The sequence below is a fragment of the Hyperolius riggenbachi genome, chromosome 5 (genome assembly GCF_040937935.1).
Source record: "Hyperolius riggenbachi isolate aHypRig1 chromosome 5, aHypRig1.pri, whole genome shotgun sequence".
Classification (NCBI taxonomy): Eukaryota; Metazoa; Chordata; class Amphibia; order Anura; family Hyperoliidae; genus Hyperolius; species Hyperolius riggenbachi.
The window spans coordinates 505,586-525,000 of NC_090650.1; the positions used below are offsets into that span (position 1 = coordinate 505,586).

The 19,415-nt window shown below is 48.5% G+C and overlaps 1 protein-coding gene across 1 annotated transcript in view; it reads right to left on the bottom strand.

Moving 5' to 3' along the window:
• RPRD1A (regulation of nuclear pre-mRNA domain containing 1A) overlaps positions 1–19,415 on the bottom strand; it is a 123,269-nt gene that overhangs the window by 84,804 nt on the left and 19,050 nt on the right. The window lies entirely within an intron of this gene.

Below are 19,415 nucleotides of genomic sequence, written 5' to 3' on the forward strand. Positions count from 1 at the left end.
TCCCTAACACCGGACACTCCCTAATACCGGACACTCCCTAATACCGGACACTCCCTGACACCGGACACTCCCTAACACCGGACACTCCCTGACACCGGACTCTCCCTAACACCGGACACTACCTAACACCGGACTCTCCCTAACACCGGACTCTCCCTAACACCGGACATTCCCTGACACCGGACATTCCCTGACACCGGACACTCCCTGACACCGGACATTCCCTGACACCGGACATTCCTTAACACCGGACACTCCCTAACACCGGACACTCCCTAACACCGGACACTCCCTAATACCGGACACTCCCTAACACCGGACACTCCCTAACACCGGACACTCCCTAATACCGGACACTCCCTAACACCGGACACTCCCTGACACCGGACACTCCCTGACACCGGACACTTCCTAATACCGGACACTCCCTGACACCGGACACTCCCTAACACCACACTCTCCCTAACACCGGAAATTCCCTGACACCGGACATTCCCTGACACCGGACATTCCCTGACACCGGACACTCCCTGACACCGGACACTCCCTGACACCGGACACTCCCTGACACCGGACTCTCCCTGACACCGGACATTCCCTGACACCGGACATTCCCTAAGACTGGACACTCCCTAACACCGGACACTCCCTAACACCGGACACTCCCTAACACCGGACACTCCCTAACACCGGACACTCCCTAACACCGGACACTCCCTGACACCGGACACTCCCTGACACCGGACACTCCCCGACACCGGACACTTCCTAATACCGGAAACTCCCTGACACCGGACACTCCCTAACAACGGACTCTCCCTAACACCGGACATTCCCTGACACCGGACATTCCCTGACACCGGACACTTCCTAACACCGGACACTTCCTAATACCGGACACTCCCTGACACCGGACACTCCCTAACACCGGACTCTCCCTAACACCGGACATTCCCTGACACCGGACATTCCCTGACACCGGACACTCCCTAACACCGGACACTCCTTAACACCGGACATTCCCTAACACTGGCCACTCCCTAACACCGGACACTCCCCAACACCGGACATTCCCTAACACCGGACACTCCCTAACACTGGACACTCCCTAACACCAGACATTCCCTAATACTTGACACTTCCTAACACCGGACTCTCCCTAACACCGGACACTCCCTAATACCGGACACTCCCTAACACCGGACACTCCCCAACACCGGACACTCCCTAATACTGGACACTCCCTAATACTGGACACTCCCTAACACCGGACACTCCCTAACACCAGACATTCCCTGACACCGGACACTCCCTAACACCGGACATTCCCTAATACTTGACACTTCCTAACACCGGACTCTCCCTAACACCGGACATTCCCTAATACCGGACACTCCCTAATACCAGACTCTCCCTAACACTGGACTCTCCCTAACACCGGACATTCCCTAATACCGGACACTCCCTAATACCGGACACTCCCTAACACCGGACTCTCCCTAACACTGGACTCTCCCTAACACTGGACTCTCCCTAACACCGGACATTCCCTAATACCGGACACTCCCTAATACCGGACACTCCCTAACACCGGACACTCCCTAACACCGGACACTCCCTAACACCGGACACTCCCTAACACCGGACTCTCCCTAACACCGGACATTCCCTAATACCGGACACTCCCTAACACCGGACACTCCCTAACACGGAAACCCTCCCTAACACGGACTCTCCCTAACACGGACACTCCCTAACACTGGACATTCCCTAACACCGAACATTCCCTAATACTGGACACTCCCTAACACCGGACACTACTTAACACCAGACATTCCCTAATACCGGACACTCCCTAACACTGGACATTCCCTAACACCGGACACTCCCTAACACCGGACACTCCCTTACACCAGACACTCCCTAACACCGGACACTCCCTAACACCGGACACTCCCTAACACCGGACACTCCCTAATACTGGACACTCCCTAATACCAGACACTCCCTAACACTGGACACTCCCTAATACCGGACACTCCCTAATACCGGACACTCCCTAATACCGGACAGTTCCTAACACCGGACACTCCCTAATACCGGACACTCCCTAACACTGGACACTCCCTAATACCGGACAGTTCCTAACACTGGACACTCCCTAACACTTCCTGCTTTCCACTGCTGCTCACTCAGCCATTCATTCCAAATAAATGGAAGATTTGTCTTCTCATGAGACATGTGACCACAGTCACCATCTTTCCCTTCTCCACTATAGGAGATAACCCTGCAACCAATATCTCTGCCTCCTGCTTACACTGGGTAAAGGGCCTATTCACACAGGCAGAACTGCTGCACCAAATGGGGATGCCAGACTTGCCTGGATGCAATGCTCGTTACAGCAGTGTGCCACAAGAGATGGTCATAGAAGGAGTAGCCTGGGCAAGTGCAGAGTGACGTGCTCCATGGACAACAGGCACAAAGGATCAACAGCACTGCCTATACTATATAACTTAATGGGTGTGACAAATAATCGCTATTCGTCTGAATTCAGCACAAATCCTGCACTGGGAGCAGCAGAGTTCCCCTTAAAGCTGTGTTATAAAAAACAGAATGTGTTTATTTCAGCAGCCAGTTCTGCAGATGACAGGGAGGAGGGGGGGGGGGGGGTCGTGAGCCTCTGTACAAATGCCTGATTATCAGCTGAGGTGGTCATTATTAATAAGTGTATATGTATGGGGCTTTAATCAGGTTATCTGAAGCACCTTTTCTCTTACAGGAATAGCTAGTATTAGGAGTTCCTCGCACTCTCTTGTGAGGTGGGGCGATGTTACCAGATATGGGAAAAACTGGCAGCGCTCCTAATCAGGCTGCAACTGAAAGGAAACCAATATTTCATTTCTGTTGGTTTAATTTCAGTTGCAGCCTGATAAGTGCTGCCAATTTTTTGCTGTTCTTTAGAAAATGTGTAGACCATTTGTGGGTAGCAGCCCCATGTTTACACTATGTTTTAATTGTTAGCTAGTGGTTAGGCCTCTGTCAAGAAGTAACGTCAACGCCATGGAAGAGTCTCGTAGTGAACAATCTGTGCGCAAACTGTTTCTGGAAGCTAACGTCCTTCATTCGCTGCATCTGTTTTGAAGGCAAGTTGTGTAATCTGCCCGTGTTTTGGGCTCTGCACATCTATGCAGCTGGTCAATTTGGGTGCAGCCTCCATTTGGAAGTACTGCCATCTCCTCCAGTGTTACCAGCTATGCCTTACGCCTCACACACAGGCCTGAACTATAACATTGGTTGGCAGCTTAGTCGGATCCGGACAGTATTATCTAAGTAACTCTGTCTTGCAGAACTGAAGTTCTGGGTGCATTCTAAATTCTGATACAGAAATAAGCAACATTTGATATACAATTGTCTTCAAAATAATAGCAGTCAGACATCACTAACCTGATCAATCACTGTTTTGGTAGAAATATTTCTACATGACAAATAATTTACTAGCAGGTGTAGTAGAGTACACAGTACAAAAAGAAGAACCATATTCTCTGTGATGAAATCATCTATATGCATGGCAACGTACCATCTCATGCTGCAAGGAATGCCTCTGTGTCATTGGCTGCTATTGGCATAAAAGGAGAGAACCACATGGTGTGGCCCCATCCATCCGACATCAATCCTATTCTGAACCTTTGGAGCAACTCAAGCAAAAGATCTATAAGGGTGGGAGGCAGTTTACATCCAAACAGCAGCTCTGGGAGGCAACTCTGACATCTGGCAAAGAAATTCAAGCAGAAACTCTCCAAAAACTCACACATTCAATGGATGGAAGAATGGTAAAGCTGCTATCAGATAAGGAGCCCTGTGTTCATATGTAACTTGACCTGTTAAGATGTTCTTTACAACCTATAAAATGCTTTGAAACTGTGTTGTGCGTAATAATTTGGGACAGTGTATTTTACACTTTTCATTCTTGTAAAACATACCGTCATCATTAGGAGGGTTGTTTATTAACATCTGAATTACAGTCTGTTGGTTGATGACTCACTAATGATGCTGACTGCCACGTGCATTGACTATTTATGACAATCAGAAAAAAATATAATTTGCATAATAATTTGGAACGTGGTGTAAATGCTGCTAATTATGTCTCCGGGACATTGGGAATCTAGAAAAAAAAAAAAAACAACAAAGCAGATACTTACCTCAGGAGAGGGAGGACTCCTGGACCTATAGAGCCTCCCCGCTCCTCTCCCGGTGCCCTCGTTGCAGCGGCAGCTCCTTCGTTTGAATCTCCCGCTGCGGGGAACTAGTTCTGAAGTCTTCGGGAGCCAAGTCCTCCCAAAGACAGGCGGATTTGTACTGCGCACTTGTAAGAGAGGGTGCTCACGTGTGCAGAGTATGGAGCAGCTCATCTTCAGGAGCACTCCGGCTACCAAAGCCTCCTTAGCAGCAGAGAGAAAACAGTATTTGACCAAATTGGTTGAGTAATGCTACTGGGGAGCCAAGGCTGGAACGTGGAGCGGGAGAGGAGAGGAATGGCACTATAAGACCCAGAGCCTTCCCTCTCCTTAGGTAAGTATCTGGCTGATTTTTTTTTTGTACAATTCCCATTCACTTTGACCTCCCTGGCGTTTGACCTCCCTGGCGTTATGATTATTTCCAGATTTAACCTCCCTGGCGGTAAGCCTGACCTCAGCTGGGGCTATGCCGCGCAGGAGGATTTCTCAGGCCCTGCTGGGCCAATTTGCATCATTTTTTTTTTGGTACACGCAGCTAGCGTACTTCCCGATCGCCGGCGCTCCGCGCCGATTCGCCGCTAGGCCGCCCCCCGACCCCTTGCGCAGCCTGGCCTATCAGCGCCAGGCAGCGCTGAGAGGTGCATCGGGACTCCTGATGACGTCACAACGTCGATGACGATCGTCGCCGTGGCGACGGGGGAAGCCAAACAGGAAATCCCATTCTGAATGGGATTTCCTGTTTGCGCTGATCGCCTGAGGCGATCGGAGGGGTTGGGGGGATGCCGCTGCACAGCGGCTATCATGTAGCTTGCGCTAGGCTAGCTACATGATTAAAAAAAAAAAAAAAATTAAAGTGCTGCGCTGCCCACTGGAGGTTTTAATAGACCACCAGGGAGGTTATGGTGTAAAAGCCATACCATTTTTTCACAAGCTTTTAGACCCTAAAAACAAGAAAAAAAATACTTCAGAGAGATCTGCAGCCGCTCCTGCATGAAACTCACTCAGGAACGGAATTACCACCCTGAGTCAAGATTACCGCTAAGGCTGCTATAATCACCAAGTTTCAATTGACTCCAGAAGTTTACCGGAAGAAGTATCTGTCCACTGCCGAGCCCATGTGTAGCACAGATTATTTCGGGTACGTCAATCGGCATACTTGGGGAATAAAGTTGATCCTGATGTATTGTGAAGGGAATACTCTGTGCTGGCAGACATGCCCAGTATTGCCAGTAAAGAGCTCAGAGCAGGCAAAAGCAGATGCTTCTCTCAGCTATGACCCCAGGGAGTGTAATTCTCCGCAGCTGACTTCCTATGTCACTGGTCAGCTCGCTGAGACTTGTAGTGCTGCATTCTTCTTGCAGGCCTTGCAGAGTGATTCCAGCCTGGAAGAGCTTAGGGCCCAGGCTGCTAAATCTCCAGTCTAGGAGGCTCAATACAGAGTGTATTGGGATAATAGCAGGCTGTGCAGTGAAGCTGTACAGAGTGACACAGGTGAGAACACGAGGTGGTTAGTGGTATCTAGTGAGTTCAGAGGACATGTGCTCAAGACAGCACAGGACATCCCACTGGCGGGACACTGGCGGGGCATACACAAGACCCGAGCACGTGTTCAGAAACACTTTTATTGGCCAAAACACTTTTATAATAATAATTATTATTATTCGAGTGGATGTGACTAATTACTGCTGATCTTGTACCACATGCCAGAGGGTAAAAATGGCCGGGAGGACCCAAAAAGCTCCCTTGTGCCCCCTGCTGATCATCAAACAGCCCTGGAGGGCGGCAGTTGACATATTTGGTCCTCTGCACATTGCTAGCAGGCCTGGCAAATAATACATTAAAGGCTGGTTTTACACCAAAAACCAACATCAGTGGTGTGATTGATTGATCATACCGTACTGTAACGTTAAATATAGACTTTAGAGATTTCCGTGGCAATGTACGGTAATCTCTAATCTGACTGCAAGCCAAACCATAAGTAAGGCTCTCCAGCACTCACTTCCTGTGGCGGAAACAGGAAGTGCATGGAAGTGTGGCTCTCTAGCGCTCACTTCCTGTGGCGGAAACAGGAAGTGCTTGGAAGTGTGGCTCTCTAGCGCTCACTTCCTGTGGCGGAAACAGGAAGTGCTTGGAAGTGTGGCTTTCCAGCACTCTCTTCCTGTGGCGGAAACAGGAAGTGCACGGAAGTGTGGCTCTCTAGCGCTCACTTCCTGTGGCGGAAACAGGAAGTGCTTGGAAGTGTGGCTCTCCAGCACTCACTTCCTGTGGTGGAAACAGGAAATGCTCGGAAGTGTGGCTCTCCAGCACTCACTTCCTGTGGCGGAAATAGGAAGTGCGCAAAATGTACTAACAAAATACACTTCCCCAACGCAAATGCAAAAATGTAAAATATCTGCGGTGCCATAGACTTACATGACTTCCGGTCACCGCACGTCGCTGATAACGCGCTGTTGTCATCACGTTAAGTTCTATACTTCTGGCTAACACACTGCAGTAGGTATGCAAGGCCCCATAGGTTTTCATTGCTTTACCATTATCCTGCGGTAATAAAAGGTAAGGCACCGCAATGTAAATGTCCCAGTCTGGAAGGGCCCTTAAAGAGACACTGAAGCGAAAAAAATATATGAGTGAATTGGTTGTGTACTATGAATAATTACTAGAAGATTAGCAGCAAAGAAAATATTGTCATATTTTTATTTTCAGGTATATAGTGTTTTTCTAACATTGCATCATTCTATAATATGTGCAGATTACACAACACTCAGCATTCAAAATGATTCTTTCAGAGCAGTCTGTGAACTAATGACCTCTCCTCTAGCAGAGGAAAAGTAAATAGTTCAATAACACTTGAGATAATAAAAGTCAGATAACAGCCCTCTCCACGACTTTGAAAGTCGGAGAGCTTAATGGCTTTTTTGTATAGAGATAACAACTGGAGATTCTTAAATCTTCCTGTACTGGAAACAATTACACTGATGTATCTGATCTTAATGTTTTAATTCTTAGCTGTGCTACACATACAAATCATAATATCATCATTTTTTTTTCCGCTTCAGTGTCTCTTTAAAGAAAACCTGTGACGAGAAAAACCTCCCCTAGGGGTTACTCACCTCGTTTGGGGGAAGCCTCCGGATCCTATTGAGGCTTCCCCCGTCCTCCTCGGTCCCACAGCGGCGGCGATAAAGTTTCCCTAACAGCGGGGATGTAAATATTTACCTTCCCGGCTCAGTAGGCGCAGTATCGGCTCTCTGCTTGGAGATAGGTGGAAATAGCCGATCGCTGTCGGGCCACTCTACTGCGCAGGCGCAAGTCTCCTGCAATTCTCCTGCACCTGCACAGGAGAGCAGACCCGACAGAGATTGGCTATTTTCCCCTATCTCCGTGCTGAGAGCTGCAACAGCGCCCCCGCTGGAGCCAGGAAAGGTAAATAAATCAGCGCTTATCAGGCTTGTCCAGGGAGGATTGTGGGAGACTTCGGGGGAGCCAGCGCTGGATTGCCTGCAGCTACAGGGGAGGGGGAAGCCTCATTGGGACCCGGAAGCTTTCCCCTCCCGAGGTGAGTACCCCCCAGGGGAACTTTTTTTTGTTACAGGTTCTCTTTAAGGTGTGTGGATTATGTCACCATCCAGAAGCAGTGGCACAGTCTTCCCTTAAGTATGAAATGGTAATTGGAATGTTCTCACGCATGGAGTCTCAGCAGAGATGATCTCTGACCAAGGCTCCGGCTTCATGTCACAGCTATGGAAGCCATGTGTCTCCAGTCTGTACCATTCACATACCAACGGTTTGAGCAAACTATTCAATGCGACCATTCTTAAGATCACAGGATAGGGACTGGGAGTGGTACTTGCCTCATGTGCTATTTGCCTGCAGAGAAGTGCCTCAGGAGTCCACAGTGTTCTCGCCCTTTGCACTCCTGCATGGACGAAACATCCGGATTTGTGAGTCCTGGGAGGGCAAATGTGACCCCCTCAGAAGTCTCAGTTGTTGATTATGTCCTGAAACTCAGGGACAAAATGGAGTCACTAGTTGCTATGGTGAATGAAAATATGTCAAAATCACAGGCCAAGCAGAAAGTGTGGCATGACCGTACTGCCAGGGACAGATCATATGCAGATGCTTCCTGTGAGGCAGAACAAACTGCAGGCCACATGGGAAGGGACATTCACCATCCTGAAAAGATGAATCTAGTCCCTTACCTGGTGAGGTAAGCGACAGAAAACATGTAGCGGAAATGATGACAGAACACAGTGTGCAGTCAGAACAGAGAAGGACTGATCCGCTGTTAGCTTGGCTGGAGGAGTGATGAATGACTTGAACATCAGCTCTCACCTCTTGTCCTCCCAGTATGGTGCAGCAGGCAGAGATGAAGAGAGATTAACGAGATACTGCAGTTAGGAGGTATTCACAAATCCACTAGCCCCTGGGCCACTCCGGTTGTCCTGGTGCCAAAAAAGGACAAGACAACCAGGTTTGTGTGTGGACTACAGGAGACTGAATTACATCACCACAACCAATGCATATTCCATGCCTCAAATCGATGAATTATAAGACCAGCTGGAGGCTGTCAACTATCAAATGATCGTGGAATTGAGTGATGGATACTGGCAGATTCTGCTCGTTCCTGAGGCACGGGAGAAATCCGCATTCTTTGCACCCTTCGGCCTCAATGAATTCACAGCAATGTCTTTCAGCATGAAGAATGCCCCTGCCACCTTTTAGCATGCCACAAATAACCTATCTGAAAGGATATACTGTTTCACAGTGGCGTACTTGGATGATATTGCAGTATTCGGCCTGACATGGCAGGATCACCTTGGTTACTTATCACAGATATTAGAAACCTATCCACTGCCAATCTGACAATCAAACCAAGTAAATGTCAAGTTGGCATGACAGAGGAACAGTATCTTGGCGTGTAGTCAGGCCCTGAGACGGGATAGGTCGACACCATAGTGTCATGGCAGTGACCTACCACCAAGAAGCAAGTGCCAATATTTTTTGGGGATGGCAGGGTGCTATATGAAGTTTGTTCCAACCTACTGTGTTCTGGCTAAACTCTGGCTAAACAACTGACTGACGCGATAGGTAAGAAGCAGCCCAAAAATCTCACTTGGATTTCGAATGTGAGAAGGGTTTTCGGGCCTAGGAGATGTTGGCTAGTGCTCCTCACCTTCAAAACACTGACTTCAGCTGTCGGTTTACTGTGCAAACCGATGCCACAATGGAGAGTGTCTGGCAATTGTGTGGGCCATCCGAAAGCTACAATTGTATCTTTACTTGTGGTCCTTCAGGGTCATCACAGACCATAATTGTCTTAGCTGGCTCAATTGTACGACTAATAGCAATGGAAATGGAAAACTAATGTGTTGGAGTATGGCACAGTATAACTTCATAATCCAGCATTGGGCCAAAAGCTGGCACCAGGATTGCTGGTGTGGAGAACACAACAAAGCAGCAAGTGTGGGTGGCTGGAGTCAGGGTCTTGTGGACCTATCCCATGCAATCTCCTAAAGGAGGGAGGTGTGACAAATTATTGCAATTCACCCAAATTGAGTGCAAATCCTGCACTAGGCTTCTACACAGCCACAGTGGAATCAATTCTCTGCTCCTCCCCCATTGTCTGGTATGCAGGGGCATCCACCAGCAACAAATATAAACTCCACAGAATAATCAGTGCTGCGGAAAAGACCATAGGATAGCCCTTGCCACCCCTGGATCTCCTTCACACTACCAGAACGAGGTTGAGGTCCACCAGGATCTCGCAGGACCCCTTCCATCCAGGCAGTCGCTTCTTCACCTGCTCCCATCAGCTTGACGTTTCAGAGCCCTTCCCTCTAAGACCGCCAGGCAACGCTGCACGTTCTTCCCCCAGGCTGTCCACCTACTGAACACCCTCTAGTCCTACAGGTAGTATCACTTCACCTGTCGCCCTCCCCTAACTACCATACTCCTGTGCCGGACCTCTGCCCCACGCCTAAGCTGTAGAAGTCCTGGTTGTTCATCCTGCTGTTTGGATGTTTGCCTGGAGATCTGTGTGGACATTGGCCTCAATTCACTAAGCTTATCTCCTGTCTTTAATAACTCTTCTAGAGTTGTTACCATGGTGATAAGGCATGTAGTATTCAGGAAACATTTTACCTCAGGTAAACCTAAAGTTAACTCTTGTGTCTTTAAGTTAACTCTTTAATCCTTAAAATAACTCCAGAGTTAAAGACAGGCTGTTCATTAACTGCGTGTGAAAATAACTACAGAGGAGGTAAATTAACTACAGAGGAGGTAACGTAAGGGATGAAGAGATAAGATAACTCTCTCACCATGTGGAGGTAAGTTTTCTCTTGCCTTATTATCTCCAGCATGATCTTAGTGAATTGAGGCCAATGTCACATATTCACAATGCCACAACTGTCTTATGTCATATTGACAATGCCACGTCTGTTCTTTTTTGTACTGTATTGTACTGCCACTGCCATGTGTGCCCCAACCAATTCCGTGTACGCCAAATGGCACACTTGGCAAATAAAGTGATTCTGAGGAACAGCAGAGTTCCCCTTAAAGTTGTGTGTTTATTTCTTAAATCCAGAAAGTGTTTGTTTCAGCTGACAGTTCAGCAGAGGACAGTGGAGGAAGTGTATCCTTCTGCTGAAGAATCCATAAACTGCACATACAGGGATTAAGTCATTAAAGTTCCATAAACCAGGGCCAGGCCCAGACCTCCCGGCACCTGCTCTATTCTTCAGATAAATGCTGATAAGCAGAAGCAGTGCACTGGGCCATACATCAAGCAGCCTGGCACCATGAAAAGAAACCAGGATGTCAGACAAGGCATTTGTTTAGGGACAACTGACTCTGCATAAACTCAGATATACGTAATGGATAGTGTACTGGTGGCTGTATAATGTACTGGTTGAGGACACTGCCTTTGACATGGGAGACCAGAGTGTGAATCCTGGCTAGGGCAGTAGCTATTCAGTAAGGAGTTCAAGGCAAGACTCCCTAACACTGCAGGGCGGCCTCCTGAGTGGCTGCAGCTCTTGAGCTCGGCAGGAGAAAAGCGCTATAAAAAATGTTACGATTAATGTAGATATTTTCGTAAACAGCCGTTTGCAAATCAAGGCACTTGCTAGTCAAAGGAATATGAATGTTTAGGAAGAGAAATAACCATATCTTATTCCAAGCTCAAGATATTCATTTCTCAGGTATGGGACATCTCACCTGTAATTAGTATCCATAGATCATACGGAAACTGCTATTATCTGCTGACAGCACACTGGCCCTCTGGTAACGACTTAGAAAGACTTTCCTGGGCTTTGGACTTTTAATCCTCAGAAGATGAACGCTAATTTCCCAGATTGCCTCAGTCCAGTCATTTCTTCTTTTCCCTTTGATTTTGCTATGACATCTCAGTTCAATTGTTAGATATTTTTGACACATTTCATATAGTTATTTTTATGTGCAATTTACTTATAAAACAGATGATTTATGTCATTTCAGTCTTGCCCTTGTTCTGAATGACCCAGACCCTGTATTCTGAAGAGCCAGATTGTTATTCTTGTCTGAAGCACCTTTTCTCTTACAGGAATAGTTAGGTTTAGGAGTTCCTCGCACTCTCATGTGAAAGGGCAGCATTATTGCCAGATATGTCTTAACGAAATTGCAGATATTGTTAGTACACACACTTTTCACTATGTCATAATAATGGGCACTGGAAGCACGGCTGCTGGCCTCTTGGGAGATCTTCCCCACCGCCAGCACATCCTCTGCATACTGCTCGTTTCCACCACCAGTCGCAGTTCCCCATTGTGCGCATGCGCCACCAGTGAACCCTCCACTTGGGGTCACGCATGTGCACAACGTTAGACACTTCGGGTTGGTCCACAATGGCTGCATGTGTGCTTTTTAAAATGCTGCATGTAAAGTCTGCAGCAATTCTCATTCACTTCAATGATTACAAATTCTGGCCATTTTAGTGATTGTGTTTGCAATTCAAGTGAAGCTGCGCTGCGTAATATGTTGGCGCTTTATAAATACAATAAATAATAATAATAATAAGTGAAGGAGAATCGCGGCAGATTAATGCAGATGGACGCAGCTACCCTAACCTTTTATTATATAGGAGATATATATGATACACAATACTGGTCAAAAGATTTAAGGCACCCCCATTTTTTCTAGTTTTTAACTGAATCTCAAGCAATTCAATGTCTCATTGTGCTCTGAAATGAAAGCATAGAACAAACAAAGTTAAAAAACTAATTAAGTAATACGTGTGTTAACAAAAATGTATTCTTTTTTCTTTTGGCTCATCAGAGTAACCACTCTTAGTAGATATAACTGCTGGATACACTCCTGGCATTCCACTGAGGTGTAAGAGACTGTGCTGGCCACTTCCTGTCTATAAGCTGTTTTCCATGAGGTGTAAGAGACTGTGCTGGCCACTTCCTGTCTATAAGCTGTCTTCCCATGAGGTGTAAGAGACTGTGCTGGCCACTTCCTGTCTATAAGCTGTTTGCCATGAGGTGTAAGAGACTGTGCTGGCCACTTCCTGTCTATAAGCTGTTTGCCATGAGGTGTAAGAGACTGTGCTGGCCACTTCCTGTCTATAAGCTGTTTTCCATGAGGTGTAAGAGACTGTGCTGGCCACTTCCTGTCTATAAGCTGTCTTCCCATGAGGTGTAAGAGACTGTGCTGGCCACTTCCTGTCTATAAGCTGTTTGCCATGAGGTGTAAGAGACTGTGCTGGCCACTTCCTGTCTATAAGCTGTTTGCCATGAGGTGTAAGAGACTGTGCTGGCCACTTCCTGTCTATAAGCTGTTTTCCATGAGGTGTAAGAGACTGTGCTGGCCACTTCCTGTCTATAAGCGGAATTCCATGAGGTGTAAGAGACTGTGCTGGCCACTTCCTGCCTATAAGCTGTCTTCCCATGAGGTGTAAGAGACTGTGATGGCCACTTCCTGCCTATAAGCTGTCTTCCCATGAGGTGTAAGAGACTGTGCTGGCCACTTCCTGTCTATAAGCTGTCTTCCCATGAGGTGTAAGAGACTGTGATGGCCACTTCCTGTCTAAAAGCTGTTTGCCATGAGGTGTAAGAGACTGTGCTGGCCACTTCCTGTCTATAAGCTGTTTTCCATGAGGTGTAAGAGACTGTGCTGGCCACTTCCTGCCTATAAGCTGTCTTCCCATGAGGTGTAAGAGACTGTGATGGCCACTTCCTGCCTATAAGCTGTCTTCCCATGAGGTGTAAGAGACTGTGATGGCCACTTCCTGTCTAAAAGCTGTTTGCCATGAGGTGTAAGAGACTGTGCTGGCCACTTCCTGCCTATAAGCTGTTTCCCATGAGGTGTAAGAGACTGTGCTGGCCACTTCCTGTCTATAAGCTGTCTTCCCATGAGGTGTAAGAGACTGTGCTGGCCACTTCCTGTCTATAAGCTGTCTTCCCATGAGGTGTAAGAGACTGTGCTGGCCACTTCCTGTCTATAAGCTGTCTTCCCATGAGGTGTAAAGAGACTGTGTTGGCCACTTCCTGTCTATAAGCTGTTTGCCATGAGGTGTAAGAGACTGTGCTGGCCACTTTCTGCCTATAAGCTGTTTTCCATGAGGTGTAAGAGACTGTGCTGGCCACTTCCTGTCTATAAGCTGTCTTCCCATGAGGTGTAAGAGACTGTGCTGGCCACTTCCTGTCTATAAGCTGTTTGCCATGAGGTGTAAGAGACTGTGCTGACCACTTCCTGTCTATAAGCTGTTTGCCATGAGGTGTAAGAGAGTGTGCTGACCACTTCCTGTCTATAAGCTGTTTGCCATGAGGTGTAAGAGACTGTGCTGGCCACTTCCTGTCTATAAGCTGATTTCCATGAGGTGTAAGAGACTGTGCTGGCCACTTCCTGTCTATAAGCTGTTTGCCATGAGGTGTAAGAGACTGTGCTGGCCACTTCCTGTCTATAAGTTGTTTGCCATGAGGTGTAAGAGACTGTGCTGGCCACTTCCTGTCTATAAGCTGTTTGCCATGAGGTGTAAGAGACTGTGCTGACCACTTCCTGCCTATAAGCTGTTTGCCATGAGGTGTAAGAGACTGTGCTGGCCACTTCCTGTCTATAAGCTGTCTTCCCATGAGGTGTAAGAGACTGTGCTGGCCACTTCCTGTCTATAAGCTGTTTGCCATGAGGTGTAAGAGACTGTGCTGACCACTTCCTGCCTATAAGCTGTTTGCCATGAGGTGTAAGAGACTGTGCTGGCCACTTCCTGTCTATAAGCTGTCTTCCCATGAGGTGTAAGAGACTGTGCTGGCCAATTCCTGTCGATAAGCCCTGCAGGATTTTAATCCATTGCGGTGTAATGTGTTTCCAATGGTTTTCTTGGTGACTGTGGTCCCTGCTAATTTGAGGTCATTCACTAACTCCTCCCGTGTAGTTCTAGGATGCTTTTTCACCTTTCTCAGAACCATTGACACCCCATGAGGTGAGATCTTGCGTGGAGCCCCAGAGCGAGGTCAATTGATGGTCATTTTGTGCTCCTTCCATTTTCGAACAATCACACCAACAGTTGTCACCTTCTCTCCCAGCTTCTTGCTAATGGTTTTGTAGCCCATTCCAGCCTTGTGCAGGTCTACAATTTTGTCTCTGGCATCCTTGGACAGCTCTTTGGTCTTTCCCATGTTGGAGAGTTTGGAGTCTGCTTGATTGATTGATTCTGTGGACAGGTGTCTTTTATACAGGTGACTAGTTAAGACAGGTGTCCTTAATGAGGGTGACTAATTGAGTAGAAGTGTCTAACCACTCTGTGGGAGCCAGAACTCTTAATGGTTGGTAGGGGTTCAAAAACTTATTTCACTCAATGAAATGCAAATCAGTTGCTATCTTGTATTTAAGGTTATTTTTTTCGATTTTCCTTTTGATGTGCTATCTGCCACTGTTAAAATAAACCTACCATTGAAATGATACTGTTCTGAGACTTTTCATTTCTTTGTCATTGGACAAACTTACAAAATCAGTGAGGGGTCAAATAATTATTTCCTCCACTATATATATATATATATGTATATATATATTTTAACCTCTGAGGTTTCCATTAATAAAGTGCTAGGCATGAATGTTAAAGTCTTTACATATTTTGGTGCTCTGTGGGTGTTCTATTTAAAGTCCGATATATTGATTGCTAGTTTTTTTTTTCTTAAAGGGACCCTGAGCGGTGTCCTAAAAAACTAAACGGGACTTACCTGGGGCTTCCTCCAGCCCACCGTATACCGCGAGGTCCCCGGCACTCTCCTGGCCCCCTCCATAGTCTCGCTGGCGGCTTCGGTAATGTGCAGACTTTGGGGTGAAGTCACACATGCTCGCATCCCGCTGCGTCATCATGCTGGCCGCCATAAGTGCCCTGCCCGGTTCTCTAAAGATTGAACCGCACATGCGCAGGACTCTTATGGCGGCCGGTGTGATGACGCGACAGGTACGCAGCGGGGGGCAGGCATGCATGACTTCACTCCAAAGTCTGCACATTACTGGAGCCACCAGCGAGACCATGGAGGGGGCCAGGAGAGTGCCGGGGACCTCGCGAGATACGTTGGGCTGGAGGAAGCCCCAGGTAAGTCCTGTTTTCTCTTTTTAGGACACCGCTCAGGGTTCCTTTCATCAACATAAAGGACTGCAGTAAAAATGGGTAGCAATATTTTTTTTCACCCTATTCTTCTTACTTTTTATGATACAGTTACATGTAATCATTATTTTTCAGAAGTGTGGTAAATGTAGCATGCTGTATAAGTACAGGCTGGCAGGGTTATGTTTATTTTATATTTTGTGGGCCATTCATCAAATTGGAGAAAATGTGGTGCTGCAACAAGTCCGGCCCACCCCATCGATGTTTAGCTCGATTGGAGGCCGAAATCACTCAAAATGATCAACCAGATATGCTGGAAAATTTGGGTCGCAAATGCTCAATCAGGTGTGCGGCGGTAAAAGCGTTAGATATTGTGACATTCCATGTACTCCCCACCTGTCCGCCGGGTCCCCTCTGCCGTATCTGCCTTCACCGTGAGCACCGGAACCACGGGGCACCATGCATGATGATGGCAGAGGTAGCCAAGGATTGCATTGAGCACCGGTACCACATGGCAGAACACACGATGGTGGCAGAGGAAGTCAAGGATTGCACTGAGCACCGGTACCACGTGGCAGAACACAAGGTGGTGACAGAGGAAGTCAAGGATTGCACTGAGCACCGGTACCACGTGGCAGAACACACGATGGTGGCAGAGGAAGTCAAGAATTGCACTGAGCACCAGTACCACACACAGTGATGGTAGAGGAAGTCAAGGATTGCACCAAGCACCAGTACCACGTGGCACAACACACGGTGATGGCAGAGGATGCCAAGGATTGCACCGAGCACTGGTACCACATGGCAGAACACACGATGGTGGCAGAGGAGGCCAGGGATTGCACTGAGCACTGGTACCACGTGGCACAACACACGGTGATGGCAGAGGAGGCCAGGGATTGCACTGAGCACTGGTACCACGTGGCACAACACACGGTGATGGCAGAGGATGCCAAGGATTGCACCGAGCACTGGTACCACATGGCAGAACACACGATGGTGGCAGAGGAGGCCAGGGATTGCACTGAGCACCGGTACCACATGGCAGAACACACGATGGTGGCAGAGGAGGCCAGGGATTGCACTGAGCACTGGTACCACGTGGCACAACACACAGTGATGGTAGAGGAGGCCAGGGATTGCACTGAGCACTGGTACCACGTGGCACAACACACGGTGATGGCAGAGGAGGCCAGGGATTGCACTGAGCACTGGTACCACGTGGCACAACACACAGTGATGGTAGAGGAGGCCAGGGATTGCACCGAGCACTGGTACCACGTGGCACAACACACGATGGTGGCAGAGGATGCCAAGGATTGCACCGAGCACTGGTACCACATGGCAGAACACACGATGGTGGCAGAGGAGGCCAGGGATTGCACTGAGCACTGGTACCACGTGGCACAACACACGGTGATGGCAGAGGAGGCCAGGGATTGCACTGAGCACTGGTACCACATGGCAGAACACACGATGGTGGCAGAGGATGCCAAGGATTGCACCGAGCACTGGTACCACGTGGCACAACACACGGTGATGGCAGAGGAGGCCAGGGATTGCACTGAGCACTGGTACCACATGGCAGAACATACGATGGTGGCAGAGGATGCCAAGGATTGCACCGAGCACTGGTACCACATGGCAGAACACACGATGGTGGCAGAGGAGGCCAGGGATTGCACTGAGCACTGGTACCACATGGCAGAACACACGATGGTGGCAGAGGAGGCCAGGGATTGCACCGAGCACTGGTACCACATGGCACAACACACGGTGATGGCAGAGGATGCCAAGGATTGCACTGAGCACTGGTACCACGTGGCACAACACACGGTGATGGCAGAGGAGGCCAGGGATTGCACTGAGCACTGGTACCACATGGCACAACACACGGTGATGGCAGAGGAGGCCAGGGATTGCACTGAGCACTGGTACCACGTGGCACAACACACGGTGATGGCAGAGGAGGCCAGGGATTGCACTGAGCACAGGTACCACATGGCAGAACACATGATGATGGCAGAGGATGCCAAGGATTGCACCGAGCACTGGTACCACGTGGCACAACACACGGTGATGGCAGAGGAGGCCAGGGATTGCACTGAGCACTGGTACCACGTGGCACAACACACAGTGATGGTAGAGGAGGCCAGGGATTGCACTGAGCACTGGTACCACATGGCAGAACACACGGTGATGGCAGAGGATGCCAAGGATTGCACCGAGCACTGGTACCACATGGCAGAACACACGGTGATGGCAGAGGATGCCAAGGATTGCACCGAGCACTGGTACCACGTGGCACAACACACGGTGATGGCAGAGGAGGCCAGGGATTGCACTGAGCACTGGTACCACGTGGCACAACACACGGTGATGGCAGAGGAGGCCAGGGATTGCACTGAGCACTGGTACCACGTGGCACAACACACGGTGATGGCAGAGGATGCCAAGGATTGCACCGAGCACTGGTACCACGTGGCAGAACACACGATGGTGGCAGAGGAGGCCAGGGATTGCACTGAGCACTGGTACCACGTGGCACAACACACGGTGATGGCAGAGGAGGCCAGGGATTGCACTGAGCACTGGTACCACGTGGCACAACACACGGTGATGGCAGAGGATGCCAAGGATTGCACCGAGCACTGGTACCACGTGGCAGAACACACGATGGTGGCAGAGGAGGCCAGGGATTGCACTGAGCACAGGTACCACGTGGCACAACACACGGTGATGGCAGAGGATGCCAAGGATTGCACCGAACACTGGTACCACGTGGCACCATGAATGGTGGTGGCAGAGGAGGCCAGGGATTGCACTAATGTACAGGTGAGATTCTGCTGGAGGACACTTTTACAAGGGGGAGGGAGGCCAGCCATGCTAGAATATATAGGACATCGGCCTGTGGTGTATGGGCAGGCAATAGATCTCTCACTGATCAGGTCCAATCAGAGAGAGAGAGAGAGAGAGAGAGTCAGCCTGTCCATATATTGCCTGATGCAACTTCAAGGGTATGCACACCTTTCATCAAGACCATTCCACTGTTCACTGTGAGGATAACCACTACTGTGTGTTAATAAATAGATCCACCACTGCCTTGGAATGACAGAATATTCTGCACAGAAAAAAAATTCATCCTGGCAGGGTATGTAAACATATCAGCATATATACTCGAGTATAAGCTGACCCGATTATAAGCCGACCCGATTATAAGCCGACCCGAGTATAAGCTGACCCGAGTATAAGCTGACCCGAGTATAAGCCGACCCGAGTATAAGCCGACCCCCCAACTTTTACCTAAATTTTTTTTTTGAAAAAGTGATTGACTCAAATATAAGCTGAGGGTAGAACTGTCGGAGTGTTGCAGGTGGAATTTCATTGATGGCTCTTTGTAAGTCTTCTAATAATGAAAACAGTCTGATTAATACATTAAAGCATGCATGCATTTGATCACTATTTCTCCCCCCACCCACCAGCAAAATGTGTGACAGCTTCTGCGGTGTTCTCACCTAAGTGTTCCTGTCAAAATAAGCAGAGCTGCACAGGTTTTATGGGGACTTCTGTGTAGCTGCCGACAGACTTGC